The sequence below is a fragment of the Seriola lalandi genome, unplaced genomic scaffold (genome assembly GCF_002814215.2).
Source record: "Seriola lalandi dorsalis isolate HSWRI2012SDOR001 ecotype SW California unplaced genomic scaffold, Sedor1 jcf7180002054577, whole genome shotgun sequence".
Classification (NCBI taxonomy): domain Eukaryota; kingdom Metazoa; phylum Chordata; class Actinopteri; order Carangiformes; family Carangidae; genus Seriola; species Seriola lalandi.
Window position 1 is genome coordinate 1,227,587 of NW_019525130.1, and position 13,485 is coordinate 1,241,071.

General features: G+C 44.4%; 1 protein-coding gene across 2 annotated transcripts in view; it reads left to right on the plus strand.

The window, feature by feature from the left end:
- Positions 1-13,485, plus strand: part of nrip1b (nuclear receptor interacting protein 1b) — a 36,401-nt gene that overhangs the window by 6,844 nt on the left and 16,072 nt on the right. The window lies entirely within an intron of this gene.

Genomic DNA, 13,485 nt, shown 5'->3' on the forward strand with positions numbered 1-13,485 from the left:
CCCTCCCCTCCCTCCCTTTGCAGGCTATCACAGGGCCCCGTCCTTCCCAACTTCTTAGCAGCCTGTCCTTTTGGGAACCTTGAGCAGCCCAGGCAAGGACACAGCGTCTGGTGCAGTAAGCCTGTGCAGAGGGGGAGGCTTTACGTAACGTTCTGCTTTAAACATGGGTGTATGACTTCCCTGACACGGAGCAGTGCAGTGCAGAGCTACACAGCTCACAGCACATGTCCCCTCGGCCCCCCCTGGACAAGGAGGGGGCAGAGAGATCCCTGCAACTTAATTATATCTTTCTCTTTTAAAAGCTTTCGTTTGAAATTAAATTTTCTCAGGCAATTAACTAAAGAGGAGTTTTTAGAATTTATGAATGAATGATGGATATATTGCACAGGACGACAGGGGAGGGAGGGAGCGGGGGATGCATATGCAGTATATGCTTCGAGGTTGTGTCCCTGAGATTTATTTCCAATGCAAAAAGGGTGAAGTTCGGGGAAATTCAGGCATCATTAAACTTTGTACCACTGCTCTTGTATGCCACCAGCTCAACAACACCACAGAGTTCAGAGTACACCATTCTGCTGTCAGTATTTTGGTTTTCTGTCAGTGTAACCCTGTGAACACTCGCATGCTTTCACATTGCTCAGCTTCGCAGGATGTGTGGAAAATGCGGGGTTTCCCCACTTCCTCGTTCATTCAGACCCACATCATGAAGAAGTTGGATATAACTTGCTGAATGATGTTAACGTGCTGCACACCCCAAATCCTCTTTTGGCTTGAACTGTAATTGTGTAACTTTTTGGCTTCTAGTGATGAGCTGAATTGTTGCTGGGCAACAAGGGACCTGTGCGGGTGGCCGTGGAGAGTCGGAGCTGTGTGAGTTCAGATAGTTCTGCAGCACATTACCCGGGTTTCCAATAGAGGAATGTAACTGAAACCCCCCCCCCCTCCGAAATACCTCATGTTTTGCATGTTATTCCAGGGTAGACAGTTTGTTGTTTGTCCAAAATAATATTTCATCAGTGTGTCTTCTAAGATGCATAAAGACCGGGCTTGTAATGGCTCTGACATTTCAAATTCTCATCGCTCCATTTTAAATTTGTCAATGAATGCATAAATGACTCATTGCACTTTCAATGAATATCTTTTAACAGAACATGGATAGATAAATGGCATATCTCTAAATTAAAAAAAATGAATGCACTCCTACGCCGCAAAGGAACGACGGAGGACATTTGGCATAAACCCAGTCCCCCTCTTTCACTGAAAGTGGTCTCTTGAATTTCTGAAACATGCCGTCCTTTTGTGAACCTCCAGCCCACTTGTAAATCCATTAGTGAGGTGGCGTTATTCAGTACATCCTCACTAGAGCAGACTAAACACACTGAAAGACCGAGGTTCAGAAGTGCAGCTTTCTCATAACTGTGTTAGAAGGCTCCCAGTAGTAGAGAGGCCATTTGAGAGAAGATGGAGAGCACTGGGCTGATGACTTGAGGCAGCCATATGACCTATTACTTAGGGAGAATGGACTGGTGACCAGAAGATTGCTGGCTCATGCTCTGCTCACCCTCTGCCCTTGAGCAAAGGCAATTAACCTGGATTTCTCCAGTAAATATCCAGCTGCAGAAATGGAAAGAGATGTGCAAGAGTGATAATCGTGTAAGTGACTTTGAATAAAAGTGTCCACTAAGCAGGAAGATTAATACAGCTAATAGAATCATAGCTTGTGTTTTCAAGTTATCAAGGACCCAGGACTGCTGAACATGTAGAGGAGTATGTAGTCACTCCTCCTCCTTCTCATCTGTCCTTATGCACTCTTACACACACGCACACACACATTCACAGACCTCTCTCTTTTCCTTTGGCATTAAGGCTAGAGCACGACCTTGACCTGATTGCTGAGGAGGCTTTTTAAGTAACTCTCCAGAAGGAGATCCAATCATGTGACACCCTTCACACAGCCTCACCCCCGATCCTCTCTCCCGACCTTGTATGTCTACGAGGATGAGGGGGTGGAGACACTCACCACAGGCTTGCATGCAGCTGCAGGGGCCGTCATTCAATTGGGTAATCGCTCCAAGGTCAGAAAGGGTTGAGGTCATGTCAGACAGCAACGCAAGCTCCAGTGATCCCTGCCCTCATCTGAATTTTGGGAATGGCCGGCCACATGTTTCCACCCAGTGTGACTGCGGTGACAAACTGAGCAGGTTTAGTCATCTTCTCAATTCTCAATCACTGATACCAGCATATGTCATGGAAAGGTCGTTTCATGTCCAGAGTGATTCATGTCCAGAGTGAGCTGGCTGTTAGGATTTGTGTTATTGCAGTTGCCTTCACTCGCACCCTACAGCTGCCTGGCTGTTTAAAAACCCACACTGGCTCACCGTCTCTGGTCCAGACTCTTTCTGTGCTAGGACGTTAACATTTCTGCCCCCTGGACATGTTTACCATATGGCTGAGTAAATTGGGATCCCAGCTCATTTTGTTAAAACTGCATTAGTAGCCAAACACAAGTCTGTGCTCCATACGAGTCGATCACTTTTTACTCAGTTCAGATTATTGAGCTCTGCTTTCAGTATATTTCGACAAGTAGACAATTGGAGGGAGGCACTGTTTCCCTCTGGCTCTTTTATGATACATTTCCATACAGTGCATGTTGTGACACAAAATGAGATGTGGAAATAAGGGTGGTTTTGATCTCTTCCTTAAATTCACGGGTGGCTTTGTATTAGTAGCAACTGAGATGACGAGCAAGTGTCATGTAAAATGTTTTTGTAGTCAGTGAACTCGAGTTAAACAACTTTTTCGTGGCATCCTATACTTTAATCATCTGATCAGCCCATTCCAGCAGAATAGTCACAGCACAGGTTAGTGAATCTTAAATATTTATCTAAATCAAAATGTTAAATTGAATCAAATTTAAATTAACTTCAGCAAAAGAAAGAAAAAGCATTTTGTCAAATGATGACAAATTATCCATAAAACCCATCTACTGTAAATTCTAATCATGATGTAATAAGAAGCTTAATCTGATGATTTGTTGAGCTACCCCCTGATATGAATATAATACAGTATCTGACAGGAAAGACTTCCAGGGTTTCAGGCAACTGTAAGAAGAGGAAACTTAATCTCCAGCCTTGTTGTCACAGAAATATTCTGTACAGAGTCGAGTGTCACCAATTCTCAAATGCTGTGCCTCTCAACTCACAGTGGTGTTATTAGAACACAGGCCAATTCCTACCATATTCTTCAGCTTTAATAAAATGAACTTATCATGTGCTGCTGGAGGGAGTGAGGAATTACATAAGGCTCTAGCATTAGTTGCCACAGGCCACAATTTGTCTGGATGGATAAGTGAGGCTTTAGAAAAGGGAGAAGAACGAGCCAGATGAGCATATGTTGAGCTCATTGTAACTTTCACACTTTTGTAATCTTTACTTTTCTATAAATGAATTGTGTTTGACAAATGTTGAAGTTTTAATGAAGGACTTTTCTTTTAGTATTTATACTATGAGACTTTATTACTTTTAGACTATTCAGGGCTGGGTAGTCATGGATGCCCAAGTGGTAATTTGATTTGATTTGATTTATTTATTTGGACAGATAAAACATTTCAAATACATTGTAATTTTCTTTTTTTTATGAAGTGTATGTGCAGGTGAGGTTAGAACCCCACCAAGGGCCCTAAACACCTCCATAAGCTTCCTTGTTAGACAGAACTTTAATAGAGGTGATCACCTGCCAGGATTTGACATTTTTTAAAATCACACATCAATTACAGCCCGTCTGGATACACTTGAGGTTCACAGTAGAGGAGCCTGTAGCTTGGTTGTTGAGATGCACCTCTGTGTTATGTATGTATAACTGTATTATGTCCAACAAGCGCAGCACAACACAGGTGTTGCGAACTCATCTTTAAGCTATAAGCCTTGTTTGGGTTATAAAGGCTACACATGTACATGTATAATCTTTTTCTGTTGTTTTTGTGTTTTTTTTTGCACACATACACACACACCCACCCACACACACACACGTACGCACACACCTAGCGCAGACGAGCTGTGTGCTTGTGTAACTGTGTTTACACGTCTGGGGCTAGTGCTGGCACAAGAGCCAGACGAATGTGTTTTATCCGGGGCCTCTTTCTCTCTAAGCCACCTTCCCTTCCATTCAGCGTTGACCTTGGTGCTTATGAGGAGGCAGGGCTTGACCTACATCCACCCCCTTAACTGGAACTAGAACCTGCACCAGCCCCTGCAGAATAAAGAGACCTGACACCCTATTCTACTTTTTCTTTTTTTTTTTTTTTTTTTTTCCAACGGCCATTTTCTCATATTTGCTGCACTTCACACTTAAAAGTAAGATACAGCGTAGCTCCACCGTTTTTTGCAGGTTGTCTGGCAGCAGAGGAAAGTGGAGCAGCGGGCTTCATGACTCGTCTCTGAGGCACCAACATGTCTGTGTGCACTAGGTCACCATTAGCACGCAGGGGCTTAGCACTGTGCTGGTGAGAGTTTAGCGGCAGGTAAAACCTCCTCTGGTTTTTTAAGTAGAGTGTCGAACTGTGGCTGATGCAAATGAGTATACACGCAAATGCATGTAGTCGCTAGCATCTGGTGGGACTAATGTTCTTGTACAGGCAAACTGTGTGGCACTGGGGTGCTAACAGAAGGCATGCTTATGTTCAGAGAGCTGTTTGACAGTCTATTTGTAAGAGGTGTGTGTAACCAAAGTCTAAGAATTTACTTACACAAGTCATGCTGTAGTTTTAGAAAGGCTAGGATATGTAAAATCATTGTAATGCACAGTGAGTGACTTACTAGTGCTGTAAAAAAAAAAAAAAAAAAAAGCACCCTATAGCTGAGGTAGAATTGTTCAGTTCAGTAGGTCTCTTTGAAGGTAAAAGGTTTTTTAAAGGTAATAATTAAATGTCGCTCTCAATCCTACAAAAATAGCTCTCCAACAGAAGCTAAACAAAGGTTGCTAAGCGACACTGAGGCACCGGTGAGTGATGAGTGGTGATTTTTGGCTGGCACATTAATATTTAAATTAGCAGTCAAAGGTGTAGCGTTGATGAGGTATTTCACAGCGAGTTCAAACAGGAACCCAACACTGATACAAAAGGGCGTTGCAGAATAAACCATCGGTTTTCTAAATGAATGAAACTCTCAGCTGTTGTCGGAGGAACACGCCACGGTTAATGTGAGGAGGGATTACAAAAGCAATGCATGAGTGAGCGCAGCTTAATGAGGGAAGGGTTTGCATGAGAGCGCCGTGCGTGATCAGAGATATATCATGAGTTGTCCTAACCCACACAGAGGCGCTCAGAGGGGCCAGTGTCATGCTACCAGGCATTAGGGCAGCTCCCGGCTCAGCTCGCCCTGTAATATCTCCCCCTAGCCAAGAAAGGCTCATAATTTTTCTGGCTGGATGACATGTCATACCTCCATGGGTGTTAAATGACTGCAAGAAGCAGTGTGTACGTCTGTGTTTAAATAAGGCAGAGGGTCCCATTTAGCATTCTGAGTAAGACATGAGATAATAGCTGCCTAGAAGAGGTGATGTAGAAATTGGGAGGTGGGGTGGACTGGTGAGGCCTGTGGAAGGTGTTTAACCTCAGGAGCAGCTGTTGTAGGTGTGGGAGGGGTTTTTTTGCCAAACATACAGCAGGCCAGCTGATAAGGGTTGCCTCTATTCCAAAGGCCACAGGAACACATCGGCAGAATGCAGGGACTCATCACAGAGAAGTCTATGTCTTTTTTTTAAAACTTCCCTTCTTCCTTTGTTTCCCTCCCTCTCTCCCTTTTACTGTCTCCCTCGATCATGCTCTGCAGAACTCCTTGCACGATCTTAGGGAGGGGAGGAAAAAAAAAAAAAGAAGAAGAAGAAAAGTGGGTCAGGGCGACCTATTTTTTTTCCCACAGTTCACGGAGGCAGAGGGTGGCGGTGTTATCGTCAGTTAGACGAGGAGCAGGGCCTGATGGGGAGGCAGGGCCTTGTCGTGAGACGCAGCCACTCAGAACTGGGTCAGCAGCAGAGGCTACGTCTTGTAAACGGCTTGTCATACTGGGGAGAAAAGCTGCAAATGAACCATAGATTATACGCCCCAAGCTGAGCACTGAGGTCTCTCCTCACTCCCCAGCCACACACTTCAAAAAACATACGCACATATAAGCCTTACAGTAGTGCAGGAGTCTCTGAAGCACTGCCACCTCCTATAAGTTCCTTTCTTCCCCTCTCAGTCTCCAGTAATAGCGTTTGATTACTGCAGTCAGACCTGACAAGCTCAAAGCCTGAGCCACACATGCTTTTAAGTAAAGGATCTTTTCACATTTCTCTGTCTCTGACACACACACGGGTGCTGTTTTCTAAATATAGCTCGCTTTCTGCCAGATTTGCTCGACTTTATTCAGGTCAGGTTATTTACTGTACCAAGTTCAACTGTGGTTTAGAAAATGATCAATACAGATGCTTATTCAGATGAGATGACCTATTTGCATATCATCTGTGCCAAAGCCAGACATGTGAATAGATAATTTGCTTACATGAGTCCTCATGAGATGTTATTATTTAGCTCATTCCGCTCAACTTCACAAAGGAATCCCAATATCAGAACAGACCAATGATTGATGTTGCGTTAGAAGAAGACACTTTGTCCACACTCACCATATATTTTTTTGGTGTTGATTTCATGTGGGCCTGTGCTGTGGCTCGTTGTGTCCTATTCTTTGTGTCTTCCTACAAGACAAAACAGGATAAACACTGGGTTTGATCGTCTCCTCACAAATAATTGCTGCGGCTGTTGTACTGTGCTAAGACCTTTAGAACTGAGAATCAGAGCTTATTCTTGCATTGGGGGTCTGCTTATGGAGCAATGCAATTTTCAGGCAGTAGAGCTCACTCATATTTCACTATGTGGAACAAATCTGCCTGTAATGAATCTCCCAGGACACTGTGGTGCCTCTACAACCGAGTCTGCTTTTTGGCTCTAATGTGGGGGGTGGGGGGGATCTATAGTAGCTCTTTTTAATATTTTAACGCACCCATATCCCTGATATGAAAACTAGATTTTTTTATTTATTTATTTTTTTTAGATGGCAGGGATTTCACAGCAAATAAACACAGGGTTCATTAGAGTTTGTCTTTTCTTTTTTCCTATATCAGTCCTGGCTAATGTTAATCATATTGGTTTCGCTCAGTGTAAAAACAGCGCTATTAGCCAAGGTGTCACGCTAGCAAACATAACATAATATCCCGAGGTGGGGCTAAACATGGCGGGGGATCGGATTAGCAGCAAGTCTGGTTAGTACACACACCAAGGCTCTCCTTAGTGCCACAGCTCCAGAGCCCTGCCACTGCCGGGCAGCAGACCTGTCTCATGTTATTCTTAGCCCCAGAACTTCATGTCTCTGTGCGAAAGCCCCTTAACACTAATTGAGGAGACTGCTCATGGCTCATGTCGCTCAACAACAGCCTCTGAAGGGGCGTATACGTGTCACAGTCTGTGTGTGTGTGTGTGAGTGTGTGTGTGTATGTGTGTGAAGGTGAGACATGCTGCGCAGTAAACCAGTCAGAACCAGTACCTGGCCATTCCAGCCAGTGCTTCTTTTTTTTTTTTTTTTTGGTGACAGGGAGCCACCACAGCGCCTTTAGCAGATGGTTTCCAGCAGGCCCGCGTATGACATGTGATAACATTACAGTTTTGAAAGGTCAGGCATGAAGAGAACCAGTAGGAGGGCTAGGACAGTCTCCTAGTGTCCAAGCCTCCTATACAGTCCTCTGCACACTCACTGTTGTGCAGCGTATGTATGTTATGTTCAAAAGAAAAGGCCTTTTATGAATTTTCAAACACCTTGTATTGAACACATTGCTCCCAACAGGGCAATGCAAATATTTACTGTAGTACTTGAACCTCGGTGGCCCGCGTTGCAGTCGCAGGGAGGGTGCCGCAATATTTGCATGCTGATAAAACCCTTCTTTGTGCTTTTACAGTAGACTATGCTCGGCGCTCATGCAAGAGCTCAGTTTGACAGTGCGGAGCCAGACTTTGGACTATGGACCACAGTGTTTACTCTGGAAAATCAGAGGTCTTCATCGGGACCCTGTAGGTCGCCATCAACTTGTCAAAACACTGAGGCACCACCCCCTCTCTAGTCAGAGGACCGTGATTGGCTGGTTGGCTGACGCTCATCCTTGGAACAGAGGCAGGGACATTTGTTTTGAAGCTACAGGTCACTGTGTGCCAGTGGCTCAGAGCAAAGCAGGGAGGAAAAACAGTCTGGAATTTCCTTGTACGCAAACAACACCTCTGGAGTGGATGGTTGTCTCATCACGCAGGTGTATTCCATAAAGCAACTGCCCCCCCACCCACAACCCCCAGTCCTGAAATGGCACAGGGCTTGTGCATGAAGGAGGAGGAGGAGGTGGTAGTTTAAAAATAAATCCACGCAGCCCGGTCAGACATTTTGAAATTCTGTTTCTATCTCAGTCTGATAGAGAGGTTAAAGATACAGCATCCTGATAAATCTCTTCCCACCAGAGGGAACAGATAAGGAGTGGCGTAGATTGAATAAAAGAGCTGAGGAGAAAGGGGGAGGATAGTTGAGGGGTTGGTGGGGGGGTTGGGGGGGGGTAGTAGGAGGAGGGCTGAGATGTCTATCAGGCCGCATGAAGGTTTTTTTTTTTTTTGTTTTTTTTTGTCTTGCAGATCCAGTTCAAGGGCGCCCGCAGGCGAGGCAGCTCTCGCTATTGCCGTGCCAACGTTGCTGCTCAAGGTCATATGAGCCAGCCCTGTGACATTAAAGAGGAACAGGAAAGGGGAAGGGGGGTGGGGGGGTGGCAGAAAACCATCAACCACAGACATGCACACAAACACAGAACTGAGCTGTAAGGAAAAAAGTAGCCTTCAACTCCCTAAATCTTTCCTGTGACTTTGTGCACCGGCGTCTGGGTCTACAGTGGATTTTGTGAGGGCAAGAGCTTTTTAAGGGCAGTAATGAGAGTGTCTTATTCTCTCTGCACAGAGCCAAGAGATGCTTGGCTAACTGCTTTGTAGTTGCCAGCCACACATACAGGCAGCATTTGTGTGCGTGTGTGTGTGCCTGTGTGCGTGTGTGTGTGTGTGTGAGAAAGAGAAAGATGGAAGAGAGAAGAGTCACAGTGATAAACCTCAGGGGAGGGAGGTAGAGAAGAGAAAAAAGGTCTTAAAGTTATTTAAAGGGACAGGGAACCAATGGCAAATGTTCCATAGCTGAGGGTATGGCTGAAGTGAGTTTTAGCTTCAATGAATTCAACCTCTGTTGACCAATCAGCCGTCTCTGCAAGGAGCACACACTGCTGCACAGACCAACTATAGTGCATCTGCAGGTGGGTTCAAATCGAAAGTAGAGTTGTGGGCACAGGCATTTAATGTTTGTGACCGTTGTTGTGAGCCACACTGATCACCAACAGCAGCTAAATGGCTGCAGTGTAATAATGTCAAGCCTACAGGTCTTTGTTATCCGACACACCCGCTGGGTTCCTGAAGTGCTCATTCTAACACCTGTGTTTCCCACAAGTCAGAAACACAGTATGCTCGTGGTGAGGGGGTCTTGGTATTGTTCATGCTGGCTCACAGTCGCACTCTCACAGTTTACTGGGACACCAGCCGTCATTAATGTTATCAGAAAGCACCTGCGCTTCTCCCACTAGTGAAAATGTTTCTAAGTTTCCGTAATACGGTTGTGTTTAAACTTAAATGGTGTCATTTTGTTGGATTGATGACTCATTAATAATAAATAATGATAAAATAAATTATAAATAAGTTGTGGCCAGTATAGCCTATGTAAGGGAAACATGGCCCATATTGTGATAGAATAAAGTCTCAATATCTGCTCTATTGTATATATTTAATCTTATAAACTGAAAGCATGTTTTTGAAAAACATGGGTCTTTCTTACTCATTATCCGACCCCTTTGTTTGTTTATTCATCAGGGAAAGTGCAGTCTTATTATTAGTAACCAACGCTGTTAATGCGTGAGTTAAGCAGAAGGCTATTTTTCATCTGAACTTCAACTGGAATATTGTTATTGCTGTTATGTTGGTAAAGTTGCCATTTGTTTTAAGTTTTCATATCATAATAGCAAACCTGAGCTGATCGCTGAACGTCATCCAGGTAAACTGACAGTATAGATAATAGCGTGTTGTATTTGGTGTCCATGGACTGACTCGCGTGTCCTCTTTTTGTTTACATTGGTGTCATGTGTTCGCTGGTCAATCGGGTATCGGCTTGCGGTGCACATTACACCGGCTGCACGCTGAGAACATTGTCTCGTCCGACAGCAGCACACAGCTGTACGTATCAGGGTTGCGCTTAGGGTAGCAGGGCGGTGTAATGAGTTAAGATGCCGCCCTTTAGCGTGAGTACCTGTGTTTGGCAGCAAACTGTGTGCTACACTGAACTGGATCACTACCAGCTCCGGTCCAGGGGCTCTGCTTTGTAGCTGACCTCTGACCTCCCCGTGACAGGGAAAGTGGAGAGGATTTCTTACAACAGACTATGAAACTATTAATAGAATCCATTTATGATTTTATACAGATGGATTTAGACGTGAGAGTGTGCTATTCCCCTGCAGTAGTTCATTTCAGTTCCTCAATCTATGATTTTGCACCAATACACACTGAACTGGAAAAAAGAAGTACAAGGTGAATGTAATGGAGGATGATTTTTGGACGGAGATAAGGCGATGTTGTCTGGAACAGAACTAATAGCCCTACTATCATCTATACTTCCTCATAGATGTAAAAGTACAGGCAGACATTGTATGAATCCACTAAGTCTGTCTCGCAGGCTGCTAATGGAGCTGCTTCAGGCTATGCATCAATATGACATCACAGATTACAATCTTTAGACTTTGGGAGCACTTTAGGTACTTTCAGTGCTGGGAGAACGGAGCAAGAACTGGCCGACAAAACACTGAGTCATTATAATAACAATCACGGAGATGGGTGGAGTCGCGCAGTGATACAGGCTGACATATATTACAGGAGTATTCCCACAGAGACTTGTGTGTCTGTGGGACTTGATAGGGATTTTACAGTGACCTTAATGAACTCGATAGTATCTCTTGTGTCATACAGTGTCACAGTGTTCCTTGTATTCATTGTTGAAGTTTAGCTGCAGGACTGATGTGCGGTAGATTGTTTTTTTTTGTTTTTTTTTTTTTAATTTTTTCAATCCAAATCGTATTTACTTGCAGAGTGCACATCATAAAGTTGGTTTCACAAATTCTCTCATATCAAAGTGACAAATGTGTGGTGCCTTAAAATGAGGATTTTATATATATGTGATATATATATGTATTGTATACTGTGATGTATTTATTTATAATGTTCATATAGTCTTTACACTATTTATTGATATATATGTTAATACTAATAATCACTTTTTGGCTAGTTATTTGAAAACTGTAATAAATGACGCAGTCCAGCTCCGTCAAAGAAAGGGCTTTAAAGAACAAAACAAATAAAATGCAAATGAAACTTTGAAATTCCTCTTTCTGGATAGATTAACTCCCCCCCCCCCGCAACCAAGCTAGCACATCCCAGACAGACTGGTTCATGTTAGCTGATCGCAGAGAGAACAACCTGATATTAACACACCATCTAACTCCCATCTAACAAACAAAAATGTTAAAGCAACGGAGCGTTACTGGGAGTGGAAACTGTGACGTAATTGCAAAGTTTTAAGGCGTAATCCCTTACACTGTTTACTTCCGAAAACATTAAACATGTCATTAAGGAATGTGTTACTGCTCAACACTGCTGGTAAACGGTAAACTACAAAATACAGATAGAAAATGAGTGTTGGAAAAGTAACTTTGAGTGATGAATAATAAATTGACATTTAAACTGCAGCATAGAAAGTGCTTCCTGTGGAGTGTTGCTCAGGGGATTTCAGTGTTTATCTCCTTTCCATGCTCTAACATAATTGGAAATTTTCCCTCTACATGCATGGTCCTCCCCTTCTGTTTCATACAGTACGTGTGTAAACTGACTGTCTACCACGAAGGTGGGGTTTTACCCCAGACACCTATAGCTGAGTGAAAAGCTTTACTGAGGGAGGGGGAACATGTGTATCCAGTCTGTATGACATCTAGCCTAAGTCCCTATGAACTGTACTTTCTACTCAGACAGGATTTACCGGATAAGTGTCCCTCGCACTTGTGATGCAATCCTTTTGAACACTAACCACTCAAAGCTGGATTTGAAGCTCCACTGAACCCAGATGAACTTTGACATTTAAGGTGGAACCGAGGGAGAAGGGTGTGGAAAGAGTCTCCTGTGAGCAGCTAAAAAACCAAGCCCCCAGGACGTTCGATCACACCTGTTCCATCACCCAGCTGGCATAGTACCATTTTGACTCTTTCTTTTGATTAAACGAAAAAGCATTCAGACTAAACAATCAATAGGTACAGGCTTGAGTCCTGAATCGCTCTAGCATAAATCTTCCCGGTGCCTGGGCCGGAGTCGTCCCTGTATCATTTTTACTGATTAGTTTTCCCATTACTCAAAACAGATGTGTTCGTCGGTGATGAATGATCCAATTATGGGATATTTGTCACCCATTTCATATCTGCTGCTAGTCTGGGACAGACAGAATTTGAGCGTGGTGCTACCCCTCCTGTCCACAGTCCACTCTGGCTGGGGACATTTTGACCCGGCCTTTGGATTTGTTTAAATGACCAACTGGCCATGAGACGGGACTTACCCTGTGGAGTTTTTCTGTCCCAAGTAAAGCCCAGCCATTTCTCCCTGATCATCTCATCAATCTTGCGGTTACAGATAAGAGAGGTACTCAACAGAATACTCAGCACTCATTTCATTGTGAGATAAGAAGAGTTGCCCCGTCATAAAATTTCATTTAACTACTGCATCCTCAAAAGTCTATACACCTCGCTGCTCCTCCTGTTGACATGCCTCAGATAGTAGTCATACATGTCTAAACTGTAGTTGACCCCCAACTGGTCCACACACACACACACATACACACACACACACACCAAAACAATACAACACAGACACTCACAGCTGAAAGGATTCATGTACACCCCCCCACATACACACACGCCCCCACCCCCTTCTGTCTGTGGACAGTAGGCTGATTCTGCAGCCTCCCTCCCTCCCTTCCTCTCTCGCTCTCTCCTGCTCTGCTCTGCTGTGCTGTGCTGAGCTGTGTGTGTGTGTGTGTGTGTGTGTGTGTGTGTGTGTGTGTGTGTGTGTGTGTGTGTGTGTGTGTGACAGCTGCCTAATTGGGCATTCTCCCCTCGTCGGAGCGCCTGCCTCTCCTCTCTCTCCTCCAGCCTGGGCCGGGGCTGCTGACGAATGGCAGCGGATTACAGATGAGGACACGGTGACCCGCCTGACCTTGCTGCACAGCCGCGGGGGAGGGAGAGGGGAGGGAGGAGAGACAGAGTGCTAGGGGTGGGGCGGATAGGGTGCTAGGACTGCAG